Genomic DNA, 23,506 nt, shown 5'->3' with positions numbered 1-23,506 from the left:
TTAGACTTCAAAGGAGACTGTGATGATAAGAAATGAATGAAATGGTGGAATGAAGTGGGAGGAAACGGGAGAGCCCCGAGAAAACCCACGACCACGGTGTTTGTCCACCACAAAGTCCACACGGCGCGAGCTGGGATCGAACCTGTGACCTCAAGCACCGGAGCTGAACCTCTACCACTGAGTCACCGCTCCCTACACCTAAGGAAAGAATGGAGGAGAGAAATATAAAAGTGATCAACAGCGACCAATATTAGTGTCAGCTTTCGAAATTTTTGAGCTTATACATGAAAGTTCCTATGCTCTTTAAGTCGAAGTTCTTCCCCCCCCCCTCTCCAAGTGAGAATAAAAATTCCTAGCACACCTAGTGGAAGTAAAGGGGTGACTTACAAAAAATACAGAAAACGGCCGATATTAGTGTTGAATCCATAGTTTTCGGGATCCCTAAGTTGATTGGTGACAGTTTTGTCCAAGGTCAGCTCTAGGTTGGGATGAAAACTCCTATAGAGCGTCTCACTCTTAGATTGCAGTATAGAGTAAATGGAGCGCGCTGTTGCCACATTTCTTCCGCCGTATGTTTTCTTCTGAAGAAAGAACAAGAAAGACAGAAAGAGTGACTGAGTCTGTAGATAAAACCTTTTTCAAATTCATATATTTTAAACGCTTTTGCCATTCCATTCCCGCAAATTCATTTGGAACGGCAAATTGGAGGGTACGAAACAACAGTCTAATAATTGTCTGTTAGAGATTTCCTCTTATGATGGTTTATTAATCGTTGCAATAACATTTTGACGGAAGCAATACGAAACCGGGGGAACGTATGAAACGAATAGAAAACATTGATTGAAATAAACAGCAGGCTAAATAGTTCCACACAGAAATTTCCTGTACCGATTGTGCGGCAAACTAAGGAATAGCAATGGGTAAGATACTGCTACTGAAGTTGGATAAGAATGAAAACTGGAGTAGAGTATAATATTGATACGTGACGAGAAAATATGGCGTACGAGAACGCTCATTCTTCTTGTACGCAAAATATTCGCAAATCCAATTCCGTTTTGTCAAACAAAAGTTACATCGTAAAGTATATTGTGAAGGCGATGGTTTAGATCCGATTTTTCCCGCGGAACAGCAGCATGATATTTTGACAAATACCAGGAGGTCTAAATCAAGCATCGCACTATAATAGAAATTATAAATACATTTGTCAATATTAACGAAATATTTCTAAATTTAAAATAAAAGAAGAAGAACGCATACTAAATACCTTTCAATCCTTTCGCTGATTCCACTTAAAGGTGAAATCCCTTCCATGTATTCAGTCTGTAGCTGAAAATCCGAAGAGCATGGAAATGTAAACGTGAAATGAAAGCAAAGATAGGAATGGAGAAAGAAGACTTTAGGAGGAAGGAAAGTCTGCTTTGTGGGACCTTGAATGAAGAGTTGAGAAAAAGACTAATAAAATGTTTCATGTGGAGTATTGTACTGTAAGGATCAGAAACATGACCATTACGTAAAAAATTATTAAAAACGACTGGAAGGTTTTGAAATGTGAGTGTGGAGGAGAATGGGGAGAATTAGTTGGGTCGAACGGAAAACGAATAAGAGAGTATTAGAAATGGTAGGGAACAAAAGAACAATTTTAAATATTATTAAGAAGAGGAAGAGAAATTGGTTGGGGCATTGGCTAAGAAAGAACTGTACCATGAGGGACGTGCTAGAGGGTATGGTGGCAGGAAAAAGAGAGAGGGAACGAAGGAGACTACAATTACTGGATGATATCAAGATAGTAAAATCATACGTGAAGACGAAGGGGTTAACGGAAGACCTTGGTTCATGGAAGCTTCTCAGTTGCAGCAAGTGACCTGCCAATAATGGCAGAACACCTATGATGATAATTATGACAAATAGAATGTTTAGGAGGAGGGGAGGGGAGACATAAAAATAATCTAACACGATCAATATTAGTGTAGAATCCATAGTTTTCGGGTTCGCTTAGATAAATAGTGACACACCCAACTCCGTTCAAGTCAAATTTAAGCCCTTATTAGCACCCGAGGGATGATATGGTGATTGGTGACATATGAAAATATCTAAAATGGCCGATATTAGAGTCGAATTATTAGTTTTTCAGCGTTGCTGGTGCTGTTTAAGTCCAAATTCAGTTCTCAGTGTTGCAAGACTCACTTAGCACTCCTAGATAAGTGGAAGGAGAAGATATAAAAATGATTAAAAACGTCCGATATTAGTGTCTAATCCATAGTTTTCGAGGTCACTTAGATAAAGAATGACGATCCAGATGCTATTTAAATTCAAGTTCAGCCTCCATTATCACCAAGGGGTGAAATTGTGACTGTAAAAATAGTTGAAAATGGCCATAGTTTTCGGGGTTCCGAAGTTTTTTGGTGGTAGCTCTGATGACCTTTATGTTCAAGTTCAGCTTCCAGTAAGGGTAGACTCCTTAGCACACCCAGGGAGAGTGGAAAGAATGGTGATATGAAAAAATAATTTTTAAAAAATGACCGATATTAGTATAGAATTCATAGTTTCTGGGGTTTCTAAGTTGATTGGCGACTCTCTCTATAGCATTTTAAGTCTAAATTTAACCCCCATCAGTACTCCTAAGATGGTGGGAAGGTGTTGACATGTAAAAACAATCGAAAATGGACGATATTAGTGTAGAATCCATAGTTCTTGATGTTGCAGAGATTGCTAATTACACTATTGATAGCGTTAAAATCCAAGTTCAATCTTTATTCGCATGGCAGGAGAGAAGGGGTGAAAAACAAAATGTCTCAAATGACTGAGATTCCATTGTTTGGGTTCTTCAAGTTATTAGGTTGCAATCGCGAATATAAATTTAATCCCAAGTTTAGGGAAGAACGGGGATGTCAGCTGGATTTGGAATATACAAGGGCAACGCCAAAGACATTGCTTGCAAGTTTACATATGTGTTTGGATGTACATATGTGTACGAATGCATATTCCGGCGTAACTCAGGAACAGTACTTTTAACCAAACTTGGTAGACATATGACTTTCAATCTGGAAAAGAGGTGGCAGTTGGAAGGAGTGAATATAAAAATAATGCAAAATAACTAATATTAGTATGCAAATCCATAGTTTTCGAGGTCACTGTATTGAATAATGGCGCTTCCAATCCGTTTAAGTCGAAGTTCATCCACATCGGCAGGTGGTGAGAGGGAAAAAGAGATAAATAAAGTGTCAAAAATTATTGAAACTTGTGTTGAATGCATAGCTTTCGGGGTCAGGGAAACATCTAAACCATTTGAAATAACTTTTGAAAGATAGATAGTGCCCATTTTAATCGAAGTTTTTTAATCGCATCAATTTAATTAAAGGCGTTTTCTGTGAGGGTAGAGTGTGTCAATATTTATACCTAAAGTAGAATATCTTCTATATATTTATCATTACACTTTCATTGAAATAAATATTCCAAGGAGAAAGGATATTCGAATATTTCCCATAAATCCTATTCCTGTCCGAAGAATGGGCATTTCAACTAGTAAAGACATATAAAAGGTAAAAACTTGATTAAGCCATTGAGTTACCTCTTTCTAATTACAATATAACTATTTAATGCAGGAACATTCGGTTTAAATATACTGACAAGTTTTGTAGAAGAGCTTAATGGGAAACAAGGAAACAACAATATCTAGTATGACTTCGTATGAATACTATGAATATTCATTATCCCTTCAATTTGAAGCTAAAAAAAGCTTTCGAAGCTTTATTTTTGGAAAACAGAGGTAAATAATTTTTGTCAATTTATGGTTAGCCTGACTGACATAAGGTATTATAAAAACTGAAAAATTACAATGTGCTAATTTAAGGAGAATACAGAAAAATATGAGCAATAGGATTGCAATGTGTGTTGCGTACTGAGTGTGTAATTTCATGGCTCGAGTCCTCAGCCACTATTCAGCCATCCATTTCTATCCTTGACATTAACTAGGATTTTATCCTAGTCTGTAGATAGAAGACTCTATTAACTTTTGAATAGTCGGGCGGAGCAAACTTTATGGTATGATGTTCTGATCTGGAATATAGAGTGACAGAAGGAAGTAACACATACAGTGGTAACTGATAACAGTGATTGCTGTTACATGTATGTAGACATTTCTGTTAGAAATACAAATTACCCGACGCTTACGTTGCTTGAATGTGTGGTCATGCGTGTTCTAAAATACTTGATTTTGTCTAAAATTTTGCGTACGAGCCCTTAACTTAATGCTTAATGCTCACGCTTTATGTATAACTAATAAACTCAAAAATGTTTTTCCTCCTTCAAATTATTATTTACCAGTTGGTTGCGCTCAAGCCTTTGGCCCGCTATACACTATATGCTAAAATTGTGCTTAATTAAATGCTCTAATTATTCACATTTAAAGAATTTATTTATTTGAGTTTGCCCACCACTTCCTCACACTTCATGCATATTTTTTATATAAATATCCAAAGACAGTATACATAATAATCACGTAGGTAGTGACATCTATTGGCGTCAGGTAGACAAGTAATTGCTTATTAATATGATTCTGTACTATTAGGAATTAGCTTGATGCACTGAGATGTTTACGGTTTATTGTAAAAAAAATTTCACTATGCCTTGTGCCTTTCTATACCCAGCATTACAAATCTCTTTAGCAAGATTATATTACATTCCAGGATACGTGACGTACAGATTGATATATTTGCCTTTTGTAGTTAGGATTGTTTAACAAATGATAGTCAATTTTCGCTGAGAGCAATGGTCATTATCATGACGTAGGTAAGAAAAGGTGTTTAGTCGGGACGGGCTGTATGGAAATTAAATATCTACTGAAATAAATGAAAACATATTTGCTGATCAACGTAGAGGTAAATTTCGAGAATGCTGACAGCTGACAATATAAAAAATCGAAGTTTAGTGTGATTTTTAAAACAACATATAATCATTTGCATGAGCACTGAAAACTTGACCCACGGCCCACCGTGACCCACAATGACCCACCACCCACTGAGACTTACGATGAATTTAAATTTAATTATCATATATAATTATTTCTTTGTTGGATTACAGGAACTTTTCAATAAAAAATAGGATGAAATTTGAAAGTCTCAAATCAAGGTAAAGTAGACCAAGGTAAAGGAGGGAAAAACTAAAATTTTCCATACAATTAAGCATTCCGTACAAACTTAAAATTCCCATGCAATTAAGCTTACAGCACAAATTTTATGTCCATTTTTCTCACAACTTCATGACTTGATTTCCTTATGCTCTGAACGCTCCATATAGTATACACAAGTTTCAGCAATTATTATAATAGAAAGTAGTGAATATAAAATGCAAAGCACTGTAGTTTTTGTTTCTCAATTAATAATTGTTTCTCAAGTAGTATAGATCGTTTTCGATTATTTTTACAAATTTCCAATATATAGAAAATCCCCCCCCCATAAAAGAGAATTTTAAAAAAATGCCAGGACAGGTTCTGTTTATTTTTAATAAATTGCTAATATAGTGAATATAGTTGAACGACTTGTGAGGTACTCAATTTTTCGCAAAAATTCAGACCCCCACTCCCCCCTTAGGATATGTATTATAATGAAAGCGATAGCGTATGATAACTTCCCAGTTGGGACTGGGGCATAACTATATATCAAAAGTCATTTCATTTCACTTTGCAATTTGACCATGATGATCACGCACATATAGTTACATTCATTTTTTATGTAGATCTAATAATTCATATATTACAGGTGATTCAAAAATATTTTTTCCAGTAGTTAGCTCCTCTAAAAACTTACAGGCTGCATGTCCAAAGCGAAAGAGTAAATCTTATTGCTATTATACAATTGCAAATAACAATATCCAAAAGTGTCTGAAGTTCTATTTTTCATTAGAAACAAATTGAAAAAAGAAGAAAAATGGAGGCCTTGAAAGTAAAAGTAGACAAATTCACCAGTGTTCAGAAGATGCTGTCTACAATGAACTGAGCAGAATGTGTCGGTGGGTCACGTCATGCTGACCCACGACTCACTCACCCACTCACAAATCTTGACCCTCTTGACATACTGACTAACTCTATCTCTGATGAATACATTTAATAGTGGTATGTAGGAATTTAAATAGATCAACATTATGTTGTAGTAATTAAATTTAGGAACACTAAATTGAGTTTATTGACAAGATTTTTCTTCAAGTGGTTTGTATTATAATGGCGAGAACGCATGGGTGGTTCAGTGGCAGAAAGCTCTCTTTTGGTGCGAACCGGCCTTGATCCGATGAATCGATCCCAAGATATGTGAGCTTTTGGTAGACAACATCATGTCTCTGAGTGTAATGAGGTTCTCCCATTTCTTCCAAGTTTCTTATTTGACCACATCTTTCATTTTCATTACTCACTTGTGTCCTTGAGCTTACAGAATATAATCATGTGACGTAAAACTGAAAGAATTAATTTTTCATTTATATTATAATCAGTGTTTAAAGTGGAAAAATAGCAAAGGTGGTATGTTTTATTATGATTTTGACTCAACATACCGGCTATTTCAACATTGTCTTGATCACTGTAAAACCACAGACGGTATGTTCTCATTACTAACAAACCAGAGGTGGTATGGCATACCACCGCATACCGTCTCACTTCGACCACTGATTATAATGGATTATTGTAAATACTTGCAAATATTGTAAACACATGCAATGAATTACGATTGGATTGTTCACGTTTTCATGTAGAACATGCATACATATTAGGGCGTGAAATTATAACAATCGAAGTGAGGGGGAGGCAGGAGTGTGAGAAAAAACAAATCTTCACCATTCTGGAGTGTTTCGAAATAGAATTCTCATATTTGGACATCCATAATTATTCAACTACAGCGTTAACCACTAGTTTATCTATCAATTACATATGAAATACATGTTATTACAAATGAATTACCGTAATTAATTTTCAAATTCTGACTTTCAAGTTACTTTATTTATCCCCGCTCCTAGTAACTTATTAGTGGGAGAAATTTTCTTCCAAAAAATATTAAGTGAGGAAACCTTCTCCCCAGGATCTAACACCCTGATAAAAATTTTTCAAATGTACGTGAAGATTGAAACATTCCTTAAACGTAGATGCGCCTATAATTAAATAGGGTCTTAAAACAGCCAAATGATGTTGAACAAGCTGCTTTAGTCCTGTGGGAAATAAATAATTGTAAACATTCAATTCGGCCTATAGGTAAGTAAGACATTTATTTATTCATTTATTGATACGTTTTCGTACATTGTCATTTTCTCTTAAATAGTTGGAATATACAAATTATTAAGACACAATTGGCCCTTAGTTCCCTATACACCGCGAATCTTAGATTCAGCATTTGCAGAACATCACTGCAGTCTGTGGTTTCATATCAACTTTGACATACTATAGCAGTTTGAAACAGTAATAAAATTAGTAAATAATGGTTAACTAGCAGGCAGTATCATTGCTAGGAACAAAGAAAGAAGACTTTTTTTTTCTTTTTAACTCACATCAAACTATTCTTCTTCTAAATTGCAATCTTTTCCTGTAATATGTGCCATATATAGCTCCAAATGTCTATGTGTTGGTTGATGAATGTCCACATAGGTGCAGCTATGTTTTTAGTGTCAGGGGCCTTGGTTGTGTGGTCACGTGGTTTTCCAGGGAGCACCTGGCAGCGGTTCTTGGTTGCTTCCATTCGAGCCAGCAACATCAGATCGGTGCTTCGAGCGGTATGTTTCACTGCACTGGGGACTGTTACTCTCAGCTGGGAATGGATGTAATTTCTATCTTCCAGTGTTCTCTAACTCCTTTAATTAGTATATCAGGGTTCACACATCACTATATATATATATATATATATATATATATATATATATATATATATATATATATATATATATATATATATATATATATATATATGAGAAATAGTAGTAGTACAAATTGAGTGGAGACCTTTTAAAAATAATATTCGTAGAATGTGTTCCGAAATTAGAGAAAAGATTAACTACATATTTTTTCACATTTACAGTATATAAAAAACCAAAACTTCATAATACTTCATTAATATTATTATTTCACACAGCAATGTAGTTAGCCAGCCTCTAACGTTTAATCTTCTTTCTTTCTTTTTTTTTTCATGATGTTTTATTACATGTTTTCCTATTTGAGGAAAAGCTGGTATGTTAAACGGGATATTAATATTGCTCCTTAATCCAGTGTTTCTTCCAGGCATACTTCCAGTTGCATTCTCTTGGAGTTGACCAATTGCAACTCCCCCCCCCCCTTCTTTCCGAAGCTAACATAAACTGATTGCTATTACATGTCACTCTTGTGCAGGGCACATCCTTTAGCAAATAGTGTACCAGTGCAGCTTCTTCATATTTTGATTTTGTCCCTCCTCGGACTAAAGTTTCTGGAAGGTAAGCCTACTTCAATCATGTGAAATAATGGTGGAAATGGGCATTTATTTGAATGAAAACTGAGTAACCCAATTCCCTAATTCTTCCCATCTTCAAACCGAAAATGATTTAGACTTCATTGAAACAGATGCAAGTTAAAAAAAATCTTAAAAGAAAAATCAAGTAAAGAAGTTTTAGAAACTATCTCATTTTTATTGTGAAAAAGATTCTACTATTTAACGTACGATCCAAACTACGTGAGTCCGTAGCCACACAGCAGGTATCGAACACGAGACCATATAACTAAAGAGCACTCGTGCTTACAGGTCGGGCTAAGAGAAGTTAAAGATATAGTAGAAATATATACATAACGTAATGTCAGAGTGTCATCCCATTGTTTCATAAGCCATGATAATAAGTCGTAATATTTTGTAACTTAAAAATCAGTGCATATTGCCAATGTATTAAGAGTAAAACTTACGCTGGTATGCATTTTGATTGTTACCTTACATTTTCAAAATTAAATCCCGAGACTATTCATATGTTTAAAATAATACAAGATTAGAACAGAAAACTTTATATATTTATAGAAGACACTAATCAAGCTCTTATTTGATGCAAGTAATTAAAAGGAACCCTGTATATGGATGTTTTCATGACGATTAATTACTTCTGTAATTAAAAAAAATATCCCAATATTTACAATCAAATTTAAGAAGGAGGAAATTGAAATTTTACCCAAAATCCTTAACCGAACACAAATACCGTATGTAGGATTTTTGTCAACCTTGTCTTCCGTAATTTCCGAATAATTATTTGAGACGTAATTATATGGGAAGAAATAAAAAAAATTCAAGGAAACGTAGTAATAACAAATTTTAAAAATTTCTTTTAAAAAATTAGTTGAATTTTAGTAGTAGCAGCATCGAGCATAGTTTTATAACAGAGTCGAACTTTCAACATTAGTTCTTTGCCTATTTTGGCACGTTACGTTGATTTTTCTATTGTGCCTGTTCCTTTATAATTGTAATTGTAATAGTAGAATTTTGTCTAGTGATTTTCAATAGATGTCAAGAACAGATAAGTTTAATCCAATTTGAGACCTAGTTGTATAAGCTAGTCAAAACGTTCAAAGTGAGTAACTTTTATAGTACTAATACGGAAAGTTGCTTTGTATAACTTATCCTATAATATTTTAGAGTAAATTAGCATTCACTCTAACCATTCGTTTTTTTAACTTTATCCATGTAATTTCAATGAACTATAATCTTTAGGCTCTTATGTGTAATATATTAAAGCAAGATTAACCCCTTTATGTAATGAATGAAAGTTCCTTTATTCCAGAAAATTAATCTGTACGAACTCACAATGTCGATTCCCTCCCATCTCTATAAGCGACAACGTCAGTGGCGGGTTCGAATATCACTCAAAACAAGGAGGATTACATATTAGTATTATTTACCTTCTTATCACTCATCATTATAACTGATTTATCATCGTCTCCTTTAACCTACAGAATCTAACCATTGTGTGTAAAACTCATAAAATAAAGAAACATTTTGTATATTTTCTACCTTTCATTAAAATTCATTCAAAAATAATATTACACTTAAAATTATGCATTCAAAATTATATGAACGTATATATATTGAAAAACAACCTTGATGAAAATGCTCAAGAAATGCCGATTCAATTTTTTTTTTTTTTTTTTTTTTTTTTTTTTACGGTTTTCGTAAATCTGTGGTATAGAAGAGAGTCATGGCTAAGGAACATTGCAATAGTAAGTACTAAGAGGATCGGTAATGAGTTTTCTAATTGTCGAAAAAATTTGTCGTCCATTTGTTTTAACAACGCACACGCTATATTTATTTAATTATGACAACTTAACACTTAGCCTCAAATTAACATTTAATAGGTTTTCCGATATATTTTTCTCTAATTTTTGCTCAAGTAATTTTCTTTCGAAACTTTTATACGTCCAAATACAAAATTTAATTACCAATTACTCAGAAAACAAAGATCTGCCTAGAAAAAGTATTTCACGACGATGTTTACCACAGTGCCAAGTTTGATAAAGATCAACTGAGTTCTGTGCGTCATGTACGATATACACTTTCTAAAAGCTCAAATCTGGCCTCTCCAAGTATCTGGTGGCTACCGTACATGTCTTTCATGCAGATAGTCAAGAAAAGAGAGATTTTTCAGTTTTACTTCCCACAGTTAATCAGTGAAGGCTAAAGAAGAAGATGATGATGACAATGAATAAAATGTTAGAATGAAGGAAGTAGGATGAAATGGGAGAATCCCGAGAAGATCCACGCACATGGTGTTTGTACACCACAAAGTCCACTTGGCGCACGCTGAGATCGAACTAGAAACTCCACGTACCAGGTGAACTTTCTACCAGAAGGTGAACTGAGCCACTGCGGCTCAGGTAGTCTCAGGTTCGATTTCCGGTGAAAGGGGATTGAATGCATTATGATGGTTCGGATTCCACCTTCAACTATAGGTTCACACCTTATATAGCCTCCATGCTGAAAACGGATGCTAACCTTGAATAAATAGTAATCAAAGTACAAACATAAGTTTTAATGACCGTTAACTAGGAAATCAAAGATTTACACAGGAAAATATTTCACATGTTTACTAAGCTAATCAAAATTTACAACGTTTGATCAAGGAGTCTAAAGATCGTGCAAAATACATTCTCTCGTTGACCCCCCCCCAAAAATGAATTCCAACAATAACGTTTTACCACTCTTCTATCCATGCTATCACTTTTTTCTATTCTTTTCAAAATATTACTAAGGTCAAACTGTCTAATCTCATAATTTATTCTCCTAAATAAAAAAGATACAACAAATGCTCAATGCCTGTGATATGCTATTTACTAATTGGTTGGTTGAATTGAAGGTTTGCTTCCCTTTCAGCACTGAGGCTATGTGAGACGTGAGATTTTAAGATGAAATCCGAACAATCGTATTGCATTTAAATTTCAAGGCTCTCCCAGCGGAAATTGAACCAAAGGCGTGCTCGCTAGTCACTAGACCACCGGGAAGGGCATGCTGTTCATCGTTGAAAAGTTCCTTCTCAAAGCATAGGACATCATAATTGCCTTGAAGATTCATTTCTTAATAATGTGGAACATATCGACAACACGACTTCGCATTATTTTCTACACAGTAAGTTTCAAAATATTGTGCAGAGAAACTATAAGACTAGTTTTTGATTTGTGCAAATATATAATCGTATAACCAAACAACGTATGTGTCTTTGGTATATCTAACTCCGAGACAGACTCCCTAATGCAATACACACATGTTGTGTTACTTGAAGTACCAAGTAGACGATGCCAGTTTATAAAGTTGGAAATGGTGGCAGTGAGATCTTACGTACTGAACGCATGTTATCCAGTGAAAAAACAATGTAGCCGAAAAGCACTATACTATTTAACTAGATTGGTTTTGAAACATTCTTTTTTAAGTTACTACACCGAGTAAAATAAATAAACCTCAATGCATAAAATATAGACTTTGAACTGACGCAGAATAATTGAATATTCGTTGATGCATTCTCAATAAGCAAACTGTTATTTCTACTGTCTAGACTGCATACTTAATATTGCGTGCTTGTCTTACTGTATGGTTATTTTAATAGCAACGAAAATGGGTAAGCAGTTGCACAACGCATAAGTTCCTGAAACACAAAGGTGTTAAACCAATAAGAATTTTGACAAATTATATGCATAATTCGACAATGATGGAATTTAAAAGTCTGAAGTGTACAAATGGCAGAGATTCTTTATTGAATGCTGCCTAGATGGTCGTAACCTAACTCACGCTGATTGACCCAAGTGCAGAATACTATTCATCAAATTACTTTGGTTACAACGATCGACAAGTAAGAGTTCGAAGAACTAGGATAACAACTGGAGTATGTTACGGAAGTGCACACACAATCATTACCTTAAAATATAAGTTTAAAAAATTACTGCAAAGTAGATGCCAAGACTTATGAATGCAGATGAAAGCAAGGATTCATTACAACGCAAGATTCACACTGCTGCAGCTTCGCAAACGAAATTGGAAGAAATACTCTGGACAGTTTTAGGACAACCTGTATAGTCCTAATTTGTCATCTCGTATCATCATTCAAAAGACCTAGGCTTAGAGGTTTTCCAACGATGAAGATATCAGTAAAATTTCATGCGCATTTGGTTACAGCTAAGTCCATCAAGTTTTTTTGTATTAAAACATTAAAATAAATAAGAAAGAAAATAAAAGAAAACCTTCCACCTAGATATTAAAATTGTGTATTTACATATGTTGTTCCAAAACTTATTTTAAAAATGTTTTGTTTATGTTTAATTAATCCTTGTGTTAATTAATTAGTCTCAGAAGTACAGCTAACAGTAGTGTAGCCAGGACTTATGTTTGTGGGACTAATAAGAAAAGTTAATTTGCTTGTATCAAATTTAATTTAGTAAATAACAACTATATAATATTATCATCTAGACTTGGAAGAGCTCGGGTTACATGAATTACCCTTGTTATGTAGTATAGTTATTTTCTACTCAAAGAATAGAATTTTTCATCCATACAACGCTGTATTTCTTATGCTACAAGTCAGCAAACTGTTTAAACTTGACCGAAGCGCACAGGGACAACATTCGAGCAAATCAGTTTAGTTTCAGAAGTCTCCTGAAACAATGCGGTAGTTTTTTTTTAACGCAATTGAGTCTGCTTTAAGCAATTACAAGGTTATAAATGTATAAAGCTAAATTATAAAGTCAATTTTTACTCAAGTTTGTTCCTCAATTATTGTGTTCATTAACCAACCAATAAGTTTAGAATATATCAGTTTTGAATAACCTTTTGCTATCCTCCAATAGAATCGCCTAATTTCTATTAATATGAAATAATTATTTGACTTTCGGGAGTAGGAGGGAAGAGGGAAAAATAAATTAATAAATATTCTTACTAACAATGACAAAGCTGATTAATAATTTTCGTTCATTTCCCGTCTTTCTAATATTGTTTTAAATATTGAATTTTAATATTTTTATGAGTTTTGTTAATAGCTTGTTAAGTTGCTACTTTGCATTTCAATATTCCAGGTAAATATTTTTTTCTTGATGTTATGCAGCTTATCGTGTAGATGGCACAGTATATTACCACTTTCCCTTCCTTGTTAGAATTTCCGATTACGAGACAAACCTTAATATACAAAATATACAAAACAATTTATAAAATGCAAAATTATCTTTCAATTTATATTCTGTTAAACAACAATTTGTTAAAACTTAACAAAGTAAAAATTGGCCTCATGGTCAAAATGTAATGACGAAAATAGCAACATTTATCTTTTATACTTAAAAAATGAAGTTTATCTATTTAGTTTTCTTTCATGATTATACACTAAATTCCAGCATTTTAATAGCTCAGTTGTTCGAAAACCATAATGAGGAAGTGAAACAAATATATCTCATTTGACTATTACAATGTAATTATGTGTCGATTTGCATACAATTCGAGATGAAGATAAAGACAGTATGTCATTACCAAAAATACCATTCCTAGAAATATTTACCATCCCTAGAAATATTTTAATAAAAAGAACTAATTACAAGTACAAAATGGAACTTCTGATACTATAATCCGTATCTTTGAAAAAACAAAAAATAAATCAATGTATCAAAATTGAATATTTCAAGACTGAAAGGATGGTGGGGGAGGTCATAGTAACTTACATTTGATCCATTACGAATATTTTGTAAACCTTTTCAATTAAAAAAGAAATATGTATCAACCACTGCATAAAATTATATGGAATGAAATTTCGTGCTATTAACATGCTGAATATTTTTGTAAATTACATTTGCTATAAATAATTTTAAAACTTAATATTAGTTTTCTTTTCTTCCTTTTTCTGTTTTGGAAATTCTCAAAACCTCCAAACTTTTTCTCTGACTACCTCTCTATATTCCCGAACCCATTAATTTGATGGTGCCCTGCACTGTAGAAACGAGTAATTTTTTTTTAAAAAAAGTTGAAAACAGAAGTTGTTCTTTAGCCTTATCGGAAGCGAATGTCATAGTTTTTAAATGAAATTAATCCTTGAAACATTTTGTTATAAGTCTAGAGTCAATTTATTCCCTTGCCCCTAACTTATCTCAACAACAAGGATAAGACTGCATCATTTAAAAAAAAAACGTTAAATATTCTTTTAAGATGTGATGAAATCACCTTCTTGACCCTAGTTCCAACCTTGAACAGTAGAAGTGATTCTTGTTTCAAAGAAAACAGTATACTATGTTTAATGACAGAGATTTTTTTTACGAAATTTATTGTGAAACATTTAAGACGAAATAAACTCACCTTTTTATTCTTGACGGACTTTAACCCCAAGCAATAGAAATGATTGGGAAGCCTTAAAGAAAATATTGCATCAAAATCGAATGATATTTCGAATTTAGTGATAAAGAGTTTCGTTATTATGTTATGCATATGTAGACAAATATAGGATTAATTTTACTCCACTTTTACACCATTGTTCTTGACATATTTCAATTCCAAACAACAGTCTTATTTCCTGACCTAAAATGAAACACACACGCTTAAGTTTCATTAAAATTAGACAAATTGCACGAAAGTTATCGTAGAGCAGGCGGAGATATATAAATGTAAGTTGCGTCAATTGAGAGAACCTTGCTTATACTCGCTTCAACAATTGAAAGGATAATATCAAGTCACTACTTTAACCAATTTCGTCATATAAACATCATTAATTAATATTTCTGACACAGGTAAAGTGTCATTAAAATATCTATCAAATATTGACTGAAAATATAAAGAAGAAAGGAAAAGTTTTTGAATTACTCGTATATCTGGGTCAATAATTTCCAACGAGTAAGAGAACAACATCGGTTATCATCCAGAACATAAGTATGCAACATACATTGATATAAAATATCCTCCTTGTTTCAAATGCAAAATAACCTGACACTAAGAAGAAAAAGAGGAAATTATGAACCTTGAAGTCCTAAAGAAACTTGATTGGGAGTAATTGAAAGTAAATATATTTTAAGTTCAAGAGCTTTACTGAGTTTCTTCACTTAAGTCAGCAACAGTTAACTTAGTGTTGTTCGATTATTCAAAATGAGTCGTAAAGATAAAAGTAATGAATTCTTGTTATTATGTTCTAGATTTATGTAAATTATAATCTAATAATAATATAGCCGGGAAAGAAGTTTCGGTTATGAAAAAGTATACTCAATAAGAAAGCACTTTTTTCCTTTTATTCCACAAATATCTGAATGTTGATACAAGTTTTTTTTATTTAAAAAAACTTAAGTTAGCCTATCTCTTTCGAAGTTATTAGCAAAAGAACATCTGTGGTGTATTGATTCTTGATAGAAGCTTTTCATCAAGCATTCACGAAACTTTAATACAAGATATAACTTTAACTTACGTTTGATAGAGACCCTTAGAATTTGAGTTAAAATTGCGTTACAGTTACATTGACTATTTATAAGTTATATCGATATTTTCGAAATCAACAGCTTTGTAGGTGCATGATGTTTATTGTGTATACAAAGTTTTTAGGCACTTTATATGAGATGTTATCCTTTTCTTCAGAACCAAATATAAGGAATTGTGTAAACTCGCCATTTGACATTTATAGTCAACTTAATTTATTAATGTTCGTTACATCTCCCTAGAAACTCTGGGGTGTCATCAACACAACAGACCCAATTATACTGTTGGTGTATTGCAAAATAAATTTACAATGGTTTTCTTAAACATATAGTTCATAACAAATGTCAATTTCTTTGTGTTCGACTCATATTATAAGAAGAGCACATTCTCGAGATTGGTGATTTCAATAATACGTTGGTCACTGATTTTTTTGCAATAAAACAGGTCAAAGTTATCAGAACGAGTTTTAAGTGTCGGGTCATGAAAATTTAGTGTCGATATCAGATCCTTACAATAAAACTTGTTTTGTACCATTTTATGGAGAAAAATCAGATCCATCACGTTTTGCCTTTGTTTAAGTGTAGAGATACAGAAATTGTCTGTTAATGTAGATAGTTTTCATAAGATGGATAGATTCCAGTTCTCTTGTGTGCCAGGTATTTGATAAATTTAGATTGATTTTTTCCAATTGGTGTTGGTATTGCTGTTGTGATGGGTTTCAGATCACAGCAGCATATTCCAGTTTTGATTGAACGTACGAATAATACATTTTTGTTAGTGTGGTAATATTGTTAAATTTCTTTCCAGTTCGAATTATGAACCCTAAAGTCTTGAGAGATTCATTAACTTTGTTCACTATGTGGTTATTAAATGTCAGTTTCATATCAAATGTACTCCGAGATCTTTGAATTTAATCTATTTAGTAAGTTATATTTAATTGAATAATTAAACTGTATTTGATTTTTGTTTCCAGTAAAAAAATATACGTATAAATTACTGTCTGGCAATTTATTCCGCTGGTTTATAGTTGTTAAACCTTTTTAATTCATGTTAATAGTTCTTGCATTATTAACTTCCCTTTGGTTACAAGTTCTGTATTTCCACTTAAGATTTTTATTTTAAAAGTATTAAAATGTTTGCATGTTGATAAACATATATTGTTTCATCACTTATATCTTTACTAGGACCTATTTGTAAATCATTGGAAGGCATAGTATCCGTTTTAATACTCAGAAGCGTTTGATTTTGACCTATGAACGTTACAGCTTGAGTTAACACAGAGTAAACATGGTTCAGAATTCGGCGATTGGATTCATTGTGCTCTCTTTGCATTACCCAAATAAAAACCTGCCTAGCAGGTCTTAGTTGTCCAAATGGCTGTTGCATCACGGGTATAGTATAGTCAAGATCTTCAGTATATTTTAAAGTACTTATAGAAAGAGTTTACAAGAACAATTTCTATTCTTCAAAATTGTTAGAAGCTGATAACTTTCTTTCCAAGCTTTTCGATTGCAGAGATTGCAGGTAACTAGAGGAAGATTGCAGGTAAAAAGAATTAAAAAGGTCTGCACTAATTACAAGAAACTAATTCGTGATAGTATGTTTTTCATATTGAATCATAGATAGGGAAAGTCGCTTTTGCACACATGTTATTTATGATGATTGTGTTAGTTATCTTTTATACTAATGAGAAAGAAACATCTTTTAACATACCGTTGTAAAAAGCGTTTAGTGTAATTCATTTATTTTTTTGTTAATTGTAAGAGCAAGTTAGTAACGCAACCCAAGCATCTTGTTTACTTACCTTTGAAGCATGAGACTAAGGTACAAGGACTTCATTTAGCACATTCTTGTGAAAAGTAAGAATAAGCTTCACTCTTCACAGTGTTATTCTAATAACACAATGTTGTAGAAGCCGTCCTTTAGTCTTCCGATATGGAGTTGTTCTCTGTCTTTAAAAATATTTAAACTAACGTTTGGAGATGAAACAATACCTTGCAACATTTGTTTAGAATTTAAAGTTTTAAAAAAGTGTTGTCATTTCATTTAAAATATATTTAGACAATTATACTTTCTTATTCAAATTTTAATTTTTCGTTATTTCTGTTTAATTATTAGATTTAAGGTACATTTGCATATTTCCTATTTATTGGAATAATACAAAAATGTTACAATTTTGGAAATTAAGTTTCTAAAGATATGTCAGATCTAATTAAACGAACTTATATTTAATAGTATATACATTTCGGAAAATGTTTATTATTGTATCAATAAACTCTATACTTGCAGTTCCTGGGTTACATAAGCAGTTTAAAAACACATATGGGATTATTCAATAGCATTTTTTCAAACACTAACAAATTTACTTATAAATTGGTAATGGACATCTAATTTATTTTCAATTATACGAATCTTGAAGTTCATTAACAATTCCTACAATATTGTTACTTGTTATTTGTCTACCATGATCTGTCAAGTGCAATTTCTTACACCTCTGATAGAACAATATCGGTATTCACTTTATACCCTTATACTTAATTTACCTTCTAGTCTCAAGGCTAGACGTGATTATTTACACTCTATGTTCCTTTCCATTAAGATTAAATTGATATAAACATTATTATTTTTGGTTTATCTCAGCAAGCAAAAATAACAAAAATAAGGAACTAGATGAGGTGTTTCTTCTCTGACACAAGAGACAACACTGAACATTTATGTAACTGGACGACATACTGTACAAATAAGGTCAATATGGTAATTGGAAAGTAAATGATTGAAACATAGTGAAACACATATGTTTGTGTCGGAGAGGCGCAAAAAAATTATATATGGGACTGAAGACAGACAATAATTGTACAACAATTCTGAAATTCTTCTTTTTTATTTGTAATATCGTAATAAAGATGCTTAATTCTATGATATAGTTAATATCTTAGTTGGGCTTTCTTATTTCCAATCAGCAAATATAACCAAGTTTAGTGTAGAAGGTAACATGTTCAGAAATATACAACGGTTTAGTCAAAGAACATAAATTCAGTCTATTTTTCATTTAATTGAATATATTGTTTTCCACTTAAACATATATTTTTCTACAGTATGTAGTATATAAATATAATCGTCAGTTTTTGAAAAATCCGATTGAGGTGTAGGGCGTAGTGATAACGAATATATTAGTTCGAAATTTGGAAGTAGGTTATCGATTCTATGAAAATAAGTTTACTTACATAATAAACATCTTATTGAACGTACTATCTTTATTATGGTTAAATATATTTTTTTCTCCTAATTTGCCCTAGAAAAAAAGCAATAGTTTCTTACTATTTTTACATGTTTTGTTGGATTAACACAATAAGGTCTTTGAGATTGCTATAAAGGAAATTATCTGTTTTATTAATACTTTTAACTCTATACATATTTCTCTTCACGAGTCACATTGTCTATATAGCTTTAGCAGTGAGATAGTTGCTAATCTTTTCTACTACTAATTTTACATAAGTAATTAAATTTTTATGTCATTATGAATTGAGATATTACTATGAACTGCGACATTATGTTTAGAGTTTATTGATAATATCCTAATAATAAACAGTAAACACCTCAGTCTCTACGTCACACTAATAATAAACAGTCACGTTATTAGACATCGCTACTTGAGTTATCCCTTGTCTGTCTGACTCTAATATATGCCGCTACCTGCACTATCGGATGTCATACTGTGCAAGCAATTTGTAGATTAGAAACTATTGTGACGATCTAATTGCAACTTAAAACTGTATTGTTTCGGCTTAATTATTTCAAAATAGGACAATATTTAGATTTAAGCATTGATATTCGTGAAACTGCATTTTTAGCCACTTAATAACCTAATTGCATTTACTTGGTACAGACATGATTCAGTTACTACAAGCAGTTTCATTTTGTTCATGGGTGCAGGCCAAAAATACTATTTAATATACTTTTTGGGCTCGCACCTATTTTGATATATTGCTCTTTGATGTTGAAGCGGGTCAAAGGCTCGGCGGAACAACTAATAAGCTATACGTTAATGCTAAAATAAACTCTGATACTTGATCCATCATTCGATCTTTAATGTTAGAGAAAATAACATATCCAATCATATATTTTTATTCTTTCTGGATATTTACAAAATTAGGCTCAATAGTTTAGCTATTATTGTATTGCTTAGTTGACACTAAACAAATGAACAAATTCTATTCGCAAAAATATGTTAAAAGCCTACCTAAAATTTTGGAGTCATCTGTGTAACGTTTTATCTAAACGTATTAACTGTTTATCAAGGAATGATTGGTATATGAGAATAGCCCTTGAACAGCGATTGCAGAGATAAGACCTACGTAGAACAAGACGAAAATTAACACATGCATTTTTTTCATGTGACAACCTTTCTTAATAAAATAGAACTCACTTTTAGCCGTTTGTTCGAAATGCACAAATAATAAAGGATATGTGCTTAAATGTATCCAAGAAAGCATATGTACTTTGAAGCTTGACGTAGTTGGAAATGAACAAAATACAGGGTATTTATGATGTCTGAAAATCATTGAGAGAACTACTGAACACATTGCTCCAATATCTGTACCATTCTGAACACACTTCGACAAACACACCACCATATTTCTTTGAATTATCTTCAACATGTGAGAATTCAGAGCAGACATTGAACTGGTTGTGTTGTCTCAGAGACCATCAAGTTATTTCCTGATTTTCATTTTATACATATGTATAATTTATTTATATATGTATGTGTATAAGATTTCACACAATCCAGGATCTGGAATAGGACATCAAATCAGTGGAATACAACTTCTGAATGATGGGATGGTGATATTGACTCCAGTTTTAAAAGTTACTCTGTAATTTTTGAACGTAACATTAATAAAATTAATTATATATTTCGAGCAGAGACAAGTATATTCACACAAAGTAATGTATTTCAGTGAATCTTAAAGAGTTGTCTGTATATGCCTCTTTATGTGAATTTAAGTGTGTATTGCTCTCTAGCCTGCTAGCTATCTTACTAATGATAATTTTATCATCTCGTTTCTTATCAGTGGGAAAACTTTTTCGCCATAGTTAGCAATAATTAAGAAATCTTTCCGCAAAATTTTCTTGACATTGAGCAAAAACGCTTTTTAAGAAAAGAAAAATGGCTAGTTTAAATTAAATAAAAAATGTTTTTATTAAGTGAGCCAATTGAGAATAACGAAATTTAGCACTTATAAATAGCAATGATAATGTTCGGACGACTTACGATTCTTGACTTGAAAATTAATTGTTACATAAAACTAGTGCGGAACTCAGTTTAACTTTTCCTAAAGAATTCTTCTTCCCTTCAAAGATTTTTCTCACTTCTTCCTTTTTGTCACTTTCCTCTCCTTGCTTTCCTCTTCTCTCATATTGTCAGGACAACTCGTTAGCCGGTTTCAAGTATCGTTAAAATAAAGACGCTTAAAGTCTGATCATACATACCAGCAAATAAACACAAGATATTAACTTTCATATCGTCTTACTAGTAAAATAAATGAGAAAATAAAAATGTGTGATATCGATCGAACGAATTAATTTACTTTTTTTTTTTTTTTTTTTTGAAAGTCACTTCATTTAAAAGGAAAATATATTCAAGGAAAAACATTTACTAATCACAATATTTGTTGGCATGGGTTCAGAATAATTTTCATACTTTTACACTTCATGGACAAGACGAAAATTCTCTTTCCACGAGAATACATGATTTCAATTTTATTAGAAAACTTACATGAATTTCCTTCGTGTCCTTGTTTCCACTACTACCCTAAAAAAAATTTGGTCTCATCTATCTTTACAAATCGAATATTATAAGAATTTGACATCAAAATAAGAAGAAAAAAAGAATCATAGGACCTGTGGAGAAAGTGCATAGTATCGGAGCTAGATCAGTCCAAAAGCGTGGAAAAATACATTGCAACACGCCTTATTTTGAATATTAGCAAACGTGAAGTGGTTGTCTTTATCAGCGGAAAGGAATCATATATACAGTATTCATTAATTTGGGTTTAACGTCCCTTTCAGCAGCAAGGCTGTATGAGACGTGGACATATGGCTTAACGTGGGATCCGAACTACATGAGCTCCCGACAGTAATTGAACCATGGTTTTCCACGCCAGAGGCGCGTACGCTAACCGCTTAGGCACGAGGGAACTTCATACGCTTTCAAAAATACATGTTTAAGCAATGTGCAATGTAGGTGAGCACGAATTTCGGATAGGACATAAGGAATTCACACACACACACACATGGTCAGATAGGCAAAAATAAACCTTTGTCAGCAGTGAATACGGAATGCATCGGTGCGTAGTCAAAAGTATTATGGACCTCGAGCTCCACGGTTCATCGTGTTCGGAGTAACGTTTGCTGCGATATATTTCTTTTCACACTTTTGGAAGGCCCTAGCTCAGAAGAAATGACTTTCTTCCCACATGCCCAGATGAACTTTTTTTATGTGAGGATCATCTTTAATAATTTGTCGATCTAGTTCTTCAACACCTTGTATATAGGAGGGTTTTTATTATTATTATTTTAATTCTAGCGAGGCCAATTTTCACTGTAATCATCACAGATAGGATGTTCAGGCATCAAAAACATGAAAATAGGCACTAAATAAAAAAAAAAGTAGGCATGAACATCCAGCTCCAAACAATGAAATTCCACTGATACACAAAAACTGAAAATTAAGTCATACGTAGTTTTTCAAGTAATAGTCTGAAAGAACATATCTAAGTGTTGTTTCTAAAAAAAAAAAAAAAAAAAAAAAAAAAAACATCTTTTGAAGAAATCTTTACATGTCTATCTAGTAAGTAAATAAACTGTTACAACACTGTGAGATCGTGTAACATATTCTTTAAACATTTTTAAATAATCTTTCTATTTTCACGAATGTAATTGAAGCATATTTAAAACACACAAAAAAACATGTAGATTGGTACATTTTCACCTTCAAGCACCTCTTGAATTTGTTCATAATCCTATTAGCAGCAATAACTCCCCAACATTTTTTGCGGAAATATTCTTTCTATATAACGAGGTGGAAACGTGAACTTAACCTGGACAAATTTTGTATCAGTTATTAAAGAGTTCGCTGCTTTATATATTTATCCTATCTGTCCGTGTGTCCGTCCAGGAGACACAAAATCTCAAGAACCACTTGATGAGTCACCATCAATTTTGTCCAGGATGTAGACGGACAACAGTTAGGAATTGAGGTCGTTGATAGAGATGATCCATTCAGTTGATCCCAAGATATCGACAAACAAAAAATCGGTATCACGTGTATTTCTATATAGGAATAATCCTTGCTTGATAAACTACCCGCAGTATTGTAACGATTAGCAGCTTTATTGATAATTAATTGATTAGCAGGTTTGCATAATGCTGAGAATGCAAAATATTATTTTTTTCTGTGAAATACAACGCTAAAAGAAAACCAAGTGATTTCTATTCGGAAAATCTAGGGATTTAAATATTTTCTATTTTCAAATATTCATTCATCTTAAAGTAAACTTCATTTAATTTGAGGTAAAAATATTTAAGACTAGACTTGGTAAAATTTAGCT

The sequence above is a fragment of the Thermobia domestica genome, chromosome 11 (genome assembly GCF_964235325.1).
Source record: "Thermobia domestica chromosome 11, izTheDome1.hap1.1, whole genome shotgun sequence".
Classification (NCBI taxonomy): Eukaryota; Metazoa; Arthropoda; class Insecta; order Zygentoma; family Lepismatidae; genus Thermobia; species Thermobia domestica.
This window is presented reverse-complemented; position numbering follows the sequence as displayed.